The sequence below is a fragment of the Oryctolagus cuniculus genome, unplaced genomic scaffold, assembly GCF_964237555.1.
Source record: "Oryctolagus cuniculus unplaced genomic scaffold, mOryCun1.1 SCAFFOLD_80, whole genome shotgun sequence".
Classification (NCBI taxonomy): domain Eukaryota; kingdom Metazoa; phylum Chordata; class Mammalia; order Lagomorpha; family Leporidae; genus Oryctolagus; species Oryctolagus cuniculus.
Genome location: NW_027208284.1, coordinates 136,683 through 148,972, shown reverse-complemented (window position 1 = coordinate 148,972; position 12,290 = coordinate 136,683). Strand labels below are relative to the sequence as shown.

General features: G+C 43.1%; 1 pseudogene; it reads right to left on the bottom strand.

Moving 5' to 3' along the window:
- Positions 1-425: 425 nt before the first annotated feature.
- On the bottom strand, positions 426-12,141 carry LOC138848119 (serine/arginine-rich splicing factor 10 pseudogene; annotated as a pseudogene).
- Positions 12,142-12,290: the final 149 nt, after the last annotated feature.

Here is a 12,290-nt window from a genome sequence, read left to right as displayed (position 1 = left end):
GATGGCAGGAGCCAGGTACTTATCCTGGTTTCCCATGGGGTGCAGGGCCCAAGCACTTGGGCCATCCTCCACTGCACTCCCTGGCCACAGCAGAGAGCTGGCCTGGAAGAGGGGCAACCGGGACAGAATCCGGCACCCCGACCAGGACTAGAACCCGGTGTGCCGGCGCCGCAAAATGGAGGATTAGCCTAGTGAGCCGTGGCACCGGCCGACCCCACAAATTTGTACCTGCCCATGACATTAAGTAAATTGGACTCTTCAGAGTGGCTTCTAAATAACATGTCATTTTAATTATAACTGGATACATGGAAGGCTAACAAGTATTTCTAAAGTATCATTACAACATTGTACTTCTGATAATTTAAGTAAACCACACTATGAGTAAAATAATGATATATGCCTACAGATTATCATGGTTTATATTATCAGTGGCCACTGGACTTAGGACTAGTCTAAGATCTTGATCTAAATTTTGACCTAGACCTAGACTGTGATCTTGACTGAACTTTGGATTTAGGTAGTCCTTTTCTCCCTGGTTCCTTTTCATCACTTGAGCAAGACTTATAATGTGTTTTGGAACCTGTTTTAGGGGTGCCTTTAATTTTTTTGTGAGATGCAGATCTAGAATGTGATTTAGTCTCCAATTATTTATTGGGCTGGGATATCACGATCTTTGGTGTTTGAATCTAACAATGTTGGAACGGCTTCTGCTACTGTGAAGTCTTCTAATCAGTCTACTGTTTCTAGGGCTATAAGATTTATACTTGTAATTAAAAGACTGACTTCTTGCTCTCCCTTCATAACATTAGATTCTAGAACATCAATATTTGTCAAATCATCATGACATAAAGAACTATACACATTCCTCCCTTCCTTGGCTTCCTTCTGATTTGGTGTCTTCTGATTGCCCTGTGCAAATTGTATTTTTGATGCCCACAAATCTATTTTCTGTCCAAGTTATGTAAAGCATTTTTGGAATCATGAGCATCCTCAAATTGAATGTAAGCAAATCCTCTTGGATGGTGAATGTAGAAATCAAGTGGAACATACACATGAACTTTAGGATCATAACAACAAAATTTTCACCATAAGTCTTCAGACCTGGTGTTGTCCACTACGTTCCTGACAGAGATGTGTTTGCAGGGCACGGGTAGTGGCGTGAATCTTGCTCAGGGTACTAATAGGCTCAGCAAACCACTTGCAGCCAAGTCTGACACAGACACACAACTTTTTTTTTTAACATTTATTTATTTATTTATTTGAGCTGGTGCCATGGCTCAGTTGGCTAATCCTCCACCTGTGGTGCCGGCACCCCGGGTTCTAGTCTCAGATGGGGCACCGGATTCTGTCCCGGTTGCTCCTCTTCCAGCCCAGCTCTCTGCTGTGGCCGGGGAAGGCAGTGGAGGATGGCCCAAGTGCTTGGGTCCTGCACCCACATGGGAGACCAGGAGGAAGCACCTGGCTCCTGGCTTCATATCAGTGCATCGCACCGGCCGTAGTGGCTACTTGGGGGGTGAACCAACAGAAGGAAGACCTTTCTCTCTGTCTATGTCTCTCTCACTGTCTAACTCTGCCTGTAAAAAAAATGATAATCGGATTGATATACCTTCTTAAAAAAAGATTTATTTGTTTATTTGAAACTCAAAGTTACAGAGAGGGAGAGATGGGGGAGAGAGAGTGAGAGAGGAGAGGGAGAGGGAGAGAGAGAGGGAGAGAAAAAGCAAGAGAGAGAGAGAAAGAGGGAGATGGAGGGAGGGAGGGAGAGAGAGAGAGAGAGATCTTCCATCCACTGGTTCACTCTCCAGATTTCTTCAAAGGCCAGTGCTGGGCCATGCCAAAACCAAAGCCAGAAGCTTTATCCAAGTGAAGCAGCCAGAACAAGAGGTAATGCCCATGTGGGGTGCTGCCAATAAAAGTGGGTGACTTTACCCACTATGCCACAATGTTGACCCTGAGTCTGCTCTATTTCTGATCCAGCTCCCTGCTAATGCACCTAGAAAAGAAGCAGAAAGTTGTCAAAGTACTTGGGCCCAACCACCCATGCAAGTGATCTGGATGACACTCATGGCTCCTGACTTCTGCTGGGCCTAGTTCTGGTCATAGCCATTTGGGGTGTGAATCAGCAGATGGAAGACTTCTCCTCTGTGTCTTTTCCTCTCACTCTGTACTCTTTCAAATAAACAAAAATAAATCTTAAAAAAGTGAAAGGGGCTTATTTAGCCTACACAGACAGGTTAATGATTTTTCAAGTAGGAAACAATAGGTTTTAAAATATCGGCAAACACAGACTATGATTCATGTGACACGATGAATTACTTTTGCCCTACCCTGATATAAACACACATACTGGCCCCTGGTTTTGGCCTGGCCAAGTCCCAGCTGTTACAGCCATCTGGTGAGTGAACCAGTGGGTGAGACAAATCTCTCCCTCTCATTCTGCCACTGTGTCTTTCAAATAAACTTTTTAAAAAAGATTTGAACTTAGGGACTTTGAGATATTAATCAAAATGCTGAGTCAGATACTCCTCTCAATGTGTCTTCCATGGGCCAGCTCCCCATGTGTGACTTTTTTTTTACTCTCTTTCTATAGATGACTCACAAATTTATGTCTGTAGCCTCTGAATTAGAAACAATCTAGTGGACATTTCCATTTGGATGGAATTTAGCATGCTTATATCATATACTGGAAAGATCAGACTGCTGTTTCTCATAATTCTTGGTAGAAAAGGTTGGAAATTGAAAGCATGGGACACTTAAATTCAGGTTCTCTATACCTAAGGTTGGTGCCTTTCTTCAGTGACTTAGGTTTGATTCACCAGCACCTCCTACAGACCCTGGTACCTGACCTGAGAGAATTTTCATTGATTCAGCTTTATTTGCATGTCATTGTTCTTTTAAGGTCAACAAGTCCTTTGGAAGGTGATTACCTTTATCCCACAAGTTCAAAGTACTGTAATTTATATTCATGATGAGAATATTTCCTAAAAGTGAGCAGGGATTCTTCTCAGAGAGCAATCATCACTGAAAGTCTGAATCTATGTAAATCCCCTTAGAGTCTTTAATCCATTGGAATTAATAATCACAGAGAACTCAAGGTAGCACATTAGATTTAAAGCAGTTCAATTCAAGCAAGTAAAGGAAACTTGGACTGAAAAGAGAAATCTTTGCACCAACAGGTCGGGTTTTAAGATTGAAATTGACAATTTCTATAGGACATGCATTGCCATTTTCAGTTCTTTAGAATGATGCTTTTCTTTTAAGGTTTCCATTAATTAAAATATATAAAAGTAACATATGCTTATTGGAACTATGACAATACTACAAACCCCTAGAAGTGACTGTTATTAATAGCCCACAGTGCATTTCTTATGCTGCTACAGGCTCAAAAACTGGATACCAATAGGTTTCACACATGAATAGTGTTGAATTATCTATTTTCTTATTTATTTTATGTCTTCAGTAATAGAAGGTTGAACTATATTTGCTTATTTATTTATGTCTTCAGTAATGGAACTATGCAATGTATATTACTCTGCAACTTGCTTTTCTCACTTAATGCTATAATACGGACAGCTCCTCAGTCAGGTAACATAGCCTTCCATTTTGTAAATAACTTATAATATGAGCTACTCCTCAGGAAGTTCATTGAAATGCACACTATGAAAAAGTATGTGTAGATTTAAAAAATCTGCATCAAAATAAAATAGTAATTTGTCACAATCTGTTTGCCCAGGATCTAGTTTGGGGCACTAAGAAGGTTAAGACATCAATTTGAAAAAGCCCTTATCAGAGCAACAGGAATTCTGCAGGAGAAGAAGAATGAACACTACCTTGATGGTGCAGCATGGATGGGAAAATGGCAACCCCATGGATGCCTTGTGGCAATTGTATGTGGACAAGGCCTCAAGGAAATCAGCAATTTATGAGGGGTAAATTTATTTAAGAAGGGCTGAGGTGATGTTAAAGATGAAGCCCACAGTGGCAGACCATCCACATCAATCTGCAAGGATAACATTAGGCTTGTTCATACCCTAATTGAAGAGGACTGATGAATAGCAACAGAAACAAGAGCCAACAGTACAGACATCTCCACTGTTCAGCTTACATAATTCTGACTAGAAAAACCAAAGACTAACATTCTTGTTCAGTGGGTGTGCAAAAACTGTTGTTCCCAGAACAGCTATAGAAATATTGTTTTCAATAGAAAGATTTTTAACTAAAAGCACCTCTTGCAAACACTGCAATAATATGAGGAGTTACACTAGGTAACTCATTAGGTCATTTCCCTATCAGAGTGAGAAAGGGACAAAAGCCCTTGAAGAGTGGACAAAGTGCTTGCTTCTCCCTGGAAGCTGTCTTAACCACACTTAGTTTTATGCCAAGAGAAGACTACACAGCATTGTAGGTCTTGCTCCTGATTGGTTGGTTATTCTAGTCTTCTAATTGTTACCCTCCCCCTCTGGTTGCTATTCTACCCTTCTGATTGCTTTTTATCCCTGCTTTGTGATTGGCTGTTAGTCTAATCCTCCCTGATTGGTTAAATCTAGGAATGGTTTTCAGAAAGCAACCAGAGAGAGCAACTGTATGTATAAAATGGCTAGCCCTCACAGGCTTAACTGGGAGATGCTCTCTTGGAACCCCACTCCTCACTGCTGCAACAAGGGGATTCTCACTTTCAATAAATTTTGCTTTGCTCACTGTCCCTGTCTGCATGGAAATTCTTCTTTAATGTGAGGTAAGAACTGAGATGGCTTTCATCATCCTGCAACAATACAAGATGAAACATGAATTTACCAGTATGATTCCTAAGTCAAAGCACAGTCAAGACAATGGCTACCAAGAGGTGGAAGTGGTCCAGTCAAAGTAGAAACAGAGAATGATCACATCTGAAAGCTCCAGCAGAAAAACACCTGGAAAAGCTTCACCAAGGAGTATCTCTGCACTACAACAATGCATTGGTTCATTTATCTCATCAAAAAGGGGTAATTTTGTGAGAATTTCCATGGGGTATAGCTAGGCATCTATACCATAATTCTGTTTGGGCTCCCTATGACTTCTTTATGTTTTATAATCTTAAAACTTTTTTTTAAAGACATGCAGTTTTCTTTAGTTACTAATGTAAAAATCCAGCAATACCATGTTTAAATTCCCAGAAACCTCAGTTCTTAGGGGTGAATTAAATGGCAAAGTATCTTGATTCACAAAAGTGTCTTGATCTTCACTGAAATGTGAAGAAGTAAACTTTTTAAATTTAAATTTAATTTTTCAATTCCATTTTTAATGAACATTTTGTGTATATCTTTTTTATATAATAAAGCATTTATTTTTGAAGAAGCATTTCTTTCCATCACTAAGATTTCTGAATTACAGAGAGGACTAGTTTTTCCAATTACCTTAATAAATGAGAAGAAGAAGGGAAAAGGGGAGCCACATATTTCTGTCTGCCAGATACTATAGGAGGTACTTTCCATAAGCGGTATACTTTGATCTTGGTTGCCTATTTCTAGTCCTGCCTCAATCCCTTCTCTAAACACAGAGGAGCATGTCAGCCTTTGCTCAAAGTCTCCTCCCCCCAGCCCCATGGTTCCCATGTTCCCCATGATACAGTACTGATTAGTAATACAAGCTACTAACCTGGCCCACAGGCCTTCCAGTTTGCTCTAACTTCCCTCTTCTGTCTTCCCATGTCCCCATCCTTTCTCTTTGTATCCCAGCTCACCTGAACGACCTACAGTTTCCCCAATTTCCAGGCCCTGTCAATCCTCAGGGCCCTTGTACTGCCTCCTTCTGTTCTCATGGTCCTTCTTCACCTCTTCTTCTGGCTGTTATTCCACTCACCAGTGAGTACTCACTGCTCTTTGGCTTTTTCAGAATGTCTTTTGCAGGGCGGTTTGTGAATTAGTGAAACAAGAGCATGCTGTAGTCATTTACAACCAGTAACTCTTGGTAAATTAACAGAAGTTTGTTGCTTAGCCAGTCAAATTTGGCTGCAGGTCTAGGTCATTCTCTTGGGCAGATCCTCTAAAAGCTCTGCTGATGGAGTTCGTGGAGTCTCTTCCATCCTGTAATTGTACTATTCAGAGCACTTGACTTCCTTGGCTATTGTGGCAGTAGAAGAGAATATAAATGGGTGACTTTCTGGCCATGAGACGTATTGGTTTCAAAGTGCCCCTGATACCCGTACTCTCAGACTTCTACTAGCACTGGTACATGGCCCTGATTTCAGAGGTCTAAGGTCTGATGCAAGTACAAAGCCAGAAGAAAGGAGAAGTGGACATAGAAGAGTGCCTGCAATCTCTACCACAGGTGTGATGCCAACAACCGCTTCTGTTTAGAGGGATTGCTGTGCAGTGTTAGAAGGATGGTGTAGGTGGCTCTCACCCACTAGAGTGTGCATTTTGTGAAGGTGAAGTCTTTTATAGTATTCATTTTTATGTCTCTGGAATCTAGCAGTGTCACCCACATGACAAATAGTCAAGAAAGTCAGTTAAACAAATCTATTCATCCACATTTCTAAGTGATCCAAGTTTATTTTTTTTCTTATTTGACAGAGTTAGACAGTGTGTGAGAGAGACAGAAAGAAAGGTCTTCCTTCTGTTGGTTCACCCCCCAAATGGCTGCTACAGCCAGAGCTATGCTGATCTGAAGCCAGGAGCCAAGTGCCTCCCTCTGGTCTCCCATGTGGGTGCAGGGGCCCAAGCACCTGGGCCATCTTCCACTGCCTTCTTGGGCCACAGCAGAGAGCTGGACTGGAAGAGGAGCAACTGGTACTAGAACCTGGTGCCCATATGAGATGCTGGTGCCACAGGCAGAGGATTAACCAAATGAGCCATGGCACCGGCCCTGATCCAAGTTTCTAAAAGGTTTATTATTTATTGAAAGGCAGAGTTACAAAGAGAGAGAGAGAGAGAGATCTTTCTTTCATCCACTGATTCACTCCCCCATATGGCAGCAAATGCTAGGCCAAAGCCAGGCTCCTGAAATTTCACCCCGATCTCCAATGTGAGTAGCAGGAACTCAGTACTTGAGTCATCTTCCACTGCCTTCTCAGGTGTATTAGTAGGAAGTTGAATCAGAAGCAGAGCACCTGGACTTGAACCAGCACTCTGATATGGGGATGCCAGTATTGCAAGTGACAACTTAACCTGATCCGCCACAATGCTGGCCCCTAATCTACATTTTATGTATGGGGAAACTAAAGGGTAGAGAAGTCAATTAATTCACATGGCTAGAAGGTAAGCAAAGCACAATTCAGATCCACATTTGTCAGATATCCTAATCTACAATTTTAGGAGAGGTTTTATAAGTTAAGATTCTTAGATCTTGGGGCCAGTACTGTAGCAAATCAGGTAAACCTGCCACCTACAGTGCCAGCAACCCTCTATGGCACTGGCTTGAGTCCTGGCTACTCCACTTCCAATGCAGCTCTCTGCTACGGCTTGGGAAAGCAGTGGAAGGTGGCCCAAGTCGTTAGGCCCCTGCACCTGCATGGGAGACCCTGAAGAAACTCCTGGCTCTTGGCTTTGTATCAGCACAATTCTGGCTATTGTGATCATCTGGGGAGTGAACCAATGGATGGAAGACTTCCCTCTTTCTGGTAAGGATGGGAGCTCTTTCTTTCTCTTTATTCCTCTCTGTGTGTCTCTGCTCTCAGATAAGTAAATAAAAAGTTAAAATAGATAAATAAATAAAACCTCTACTTTCACACATTTACATGCTAATTTCATGCCCTATAATGTTCCAAATGCAAGAAACTTCAGATAAATGCTCTACCTTCCTCATACTCCCATAATTTGTTCTATCTTATCATGTTTTGCGGCAGACTTGCAGTAGCATTCCTTCTATAGTGCTGTTTCATGTTGTTAAAATGTTATTAAAAGGGGCTGGCATTGTGTCACAACAGGTTAAGCCACAGCCTAATGCCAGCAACCCATACAATACCAGTTTGAGTCCTGGCTGCTCTGCTACTGATCCAGCTCCCAGTTAATGTGCCCAGGAATGCAGGGGATGATGACCCAAGTGCTAGGGCCTCTGCCACCTGTATGGAGTTCTTGGCTCCTTGGCTTCAGCAAGGACCAGCCTGGCAGCTGTAGTCATTTTGGGAGTGAACCAGTAGCTAAAAGCATTTCTCCCTCTCCCTTTCTGTCTTCCTTTCTCACTCCCCACCATCTCCACTGTAAGTCTTCCTTTTAAATAAATAAGTCTTTAAAGAATCAGAGACCAACATTGGATTTATTTTTCCTTCAAAGTATGTTATTAAAGGACAACTACTTCCTTGAAGTCCAGTAAGAATACAGTTCAATAAAATCCCTACACCTACTAACTTTATTTTCTTTACTGATTGATTTTTTAACAGGCAGAGTTAGACAGTGAGAGAGAGAGACAGAGAGAAGGGTCCTCCTTCCATTGGTTCACCCCCCCAAATGGCCACCAAGGGCCGGCGTGCTGCGCTGATCCAAAGCCAGGATCCAGGTGCTTCCTCCTGGTCTCCCATGAAGGTGAAGGGCCCAAGCACCTGGGCAATCCTCCACTGCCCTCCCAGGCCACAGCAGAGAGCTGGACAGGAAGAGGAGCAACTGGGACAGAATCTGTCTCCCTGACTGGGACTAGAACCCTGGGGTGCCAGTGCCGCAGGTGGAGGATTAGCCAAGTGAGCCACAGTGCCACCCTACTGATTGATTTTTTTTAAAGATTTATTTATTTATTTGAAAGTCAGCGTTACACAGAGAGAGCAGAGGCGGGGGGTCTTCCATCCAATGGTTTACCCCCAGATGGCCACAACAGCTGGAAACTGCACTGATCCAAAGCCAGAAGCCAGGAGCTTCTTCTGGGTCTCCCACGCAGGTGCAGGGGCCCAAGGACTTGGGCCATCTTCTACTGCTATCCCAGACCATAGCAGACAGCTATATTGCAAGTGGAACAGCTGGATCTTGAACAAGTGCCCATATGGGATGCTGGTGCTTCCAGCCAGGACATTAACCCACTGTGCCACAGTGCCAGCCCCTACTGATTGATTTTTTAAGGGAAAGAGTTTATTGGGGGAAACCCAACATACCAGTGGGAAGGGGAAAAGAAGGAAAAGAGGGAGAAGAAGAGCATAAGAGAGACAGAGATCAGGAGATGGAGAGAAAGAGATAGGTCCTTTTAAAACTTTGCCAGGGGGCAGGCAGGGAAGTAGGAGCAGCAAATCCCATTAGGATGGGAGTGGAGCTTGACACCAATGGTTGAGCCATGTAACCACCTGACTTCCAGCAATGGCAGTGGGGGCTAGAGCCTAGGATGGTGTCAGGGTGTAGTTTACACCATAGATAAGATTGTACCATTTTACTAACATCCCCCCTTTTAGTTTTTTATGAAGCAGGAATTGTATGGGAATACATTAGTCCCAAAAGTCCAGGAGGGTTAGAGGGACGATGATCTGTCTTTAAAGCTACTTCCTGCTGGAACAGGGCAATGAGATACTCTTCACTGGCATGGAGCAATGTCTCAAGCCACTGTCTCCTGGGCAGGGAGCCAAGTATATCCCTGTAGCAGCAACAGCATTTGGTTGACCGCCTGGTTGCTGAATGCCTTGGTTCATTCCATTATCAACTCCTGTAAACACTTAAACAGACACTGTAGTATAAAAGACAGGGTGAGAATAGCAACCAATGATCCTGAGAGTGGCATTAACCAGGTAATGAGAGGATTTCATAGAGGAGAGGAAATGATGGTGGGGGGGGGTCTCTGGACCCTTGTGAGGACTGCGTGATAAATGTGGTTTAAAGCTGATCCCAACCAACATCAGGAGAAAGGCCACTCAACTTTTTCAGGTAGAGGGGTTTGTCTGTAGAGAAATTCTGAACAACAATACAACATTAAGTAGGGGAAAGGACCATCAATACACACAGGTGGGGAGTAGAACCCTTGATATTAGAGTAGAGGCTATGATTACAAAGGAATGAGGCCCTAAGTGGGCTAGATACAAAGGACAGAGTCATCATTAGAGGACCTAAGAAAGGTGCTGTGTAAGCCAAATAGAAATTGACAGTCTGGCCGTTGTGGCCAATTGGGGAGTAAACCATCAGATGGGGGATCAATCTCTCTCTCTCTCTCTCTGTGCCTCTTGTCTCTCTGTGTAACTCTGACTTTCAAGTAAATAAAATAAATCTTTTAAAAAAAGGAAAGAACTGACAGAAGGGGCCTGATAATAATCTGGTGAGCTTTAAGGCCTTGTAAGTTATAAGGCCCAGACCTATCTATCTCTTCACATGGGGTACAGCCTAAGGGAGGTGTGAACCTCCTTGGGGAAGGCAGCCTGTTGACTTCCATTACCTAGCTGGCTTGGGAGGAGAGGTGGTCAGGTTAAGGCAAGTGGCATCTTCTGCCTGCAACGTTACTGACTCTGCGTGGCTGTACCCTCAGCAGTGGTGGTCACTTTGGAAACTTGGCCAAGTGAAGGGCTTTTCAGCTTGTAGCTTGCAAGATCTGTGGCTCTGAACTGGGCATCCTTCAACTCCAGGGCAGTTCCATTTCCAGTGATCCAACTCTTGGCTGGCAGAGCTGCCAGGGCTCTTCATAAGTGGATTTCTGCTGAATCCCAGGATTACCACATTGAAAGCCACTGTAGCGGACTGGCCTGCTGGGTCTCTTTGAGGGCAGATCGCTGTACAGAGCAACCTTTAATAGGCCTGCCACCTATGTTTACATTGCTTCTGATGCCTAGCTTTCTTCTCCTCCTGGTTTTTCTTAAAGCAGACCAGAGGATGCAAGTCAAGGAGGTGCTCAAGTCCCATCTCTAATTTACTGATTGATTTTTATCATCACATGTCCCACTTACTGAGATTACAGTAGTTGCAATTTGCCTGTGTGTTCATTTTCTCTCCCACTAGGATGGAAATTCCTGGGAATGTGGATTTTGTTTATTCAGCACTATATATCAGTTTCTATCAAAGTACCCACTATGTAATAAATTTCAAAAATACTTATGGAATAAATGAAGACATTGATATTTAATAAGGCTAATCCATTAATATTGGGAATTCCTTCAGAGATGTGCAATACAAGAGTTAATCTGACACTACTGATTCAGTGAGCTGTAAATGTGATGAACTCACAAATTTGAATCCCTTTTCATTTGGAAATGACTCTGGAGTTCATCAATGATCAACTAAATATAGGAAGTCATTGGTTTATAGCAAAGATCTATTTTAATTTGTTTATTCAGAAATAGAGCATAAAGTGGAAGTGGAACTTGCCACATTTTCTGGTGATGTTTGTTTATCTTCTTTTTTGTTGATTTTTAAAATTTATTTTAAGGAATACAAGTTTCATCAGTACAACTTTAGGTATGTTTTATTATTTAAAATGCTTAAAAATTCTCTGCTGGATCCAGCATTGTAAAATAGTGGGTAGAACGGCCATCTGTGATGCTGGTATTCTGTATGGGATCTGGTTCCAGTACTGGCTATTCTACTTCCTATCAAGGCCCCTGCTAATGCACCTGGGAAAACAGCAGATGTTCCAAGTACTTGGGCCCCTGCATGCATGTGGGACACCTGGATCCTGGCTTTGGATAGGCCCAGCTGCAGCCATTATGACCATTTGGAGTGTGAACCCTGGCTGGTAGATATCTCTCCCTCTCTGTACCTTTGCTTTTCAAATAAATAAACAAATCTCTTTTTAAAAATTCTCTGCTAATGTACTAAAATTTCCCTCCTTTCACATCTTTTGACCTCCAGTCCCACTTCCTAGAAGTGACCTAAGTACTCTTGAAATTTTGTTCAAGGTACTTGTGGGTAGTGGGCCACAGATTGACTCATTCCCTACATATGGATATACAAACTGCAGCTCTCTGTTTACTCTGATAGGCTGTCTTTTTTCTTGTTAGTGCTCCCTCACTAGGCACTTTGACTCAATGCCTTTCCAGAGACTGCTCCATCCTTTAGCACTCCTTCTCAATACAGCCCCATGAGGAACTTAACCTGGCTCTTAGTTGTGCCTGTGGGATGGGTATAGCCATATTTTGTGCCTTTGGTCAGCCTACCGGTGTCTGCTTTTAAAGCCTGATGCCAGTATACCTGAGGCTGTGCTCCCCTGGCTGGGTCTAGCCTGGCTCAGCTGCAGTTCCCTGTGACAGGGCTGGATGATCCTTTGCCTCATCTTTCCCCACACCCCATCCTTGGAAGATGCCCTGAGAAACTGAGCACTCAAGAGACATAGGGACCTAAACACCCCCTTGCCATCCTGCGGCTAGGGAGAACTTGCCCACCAAACTGGGCTGTTTGTCTCAGCACACCTCGTATGTGCAG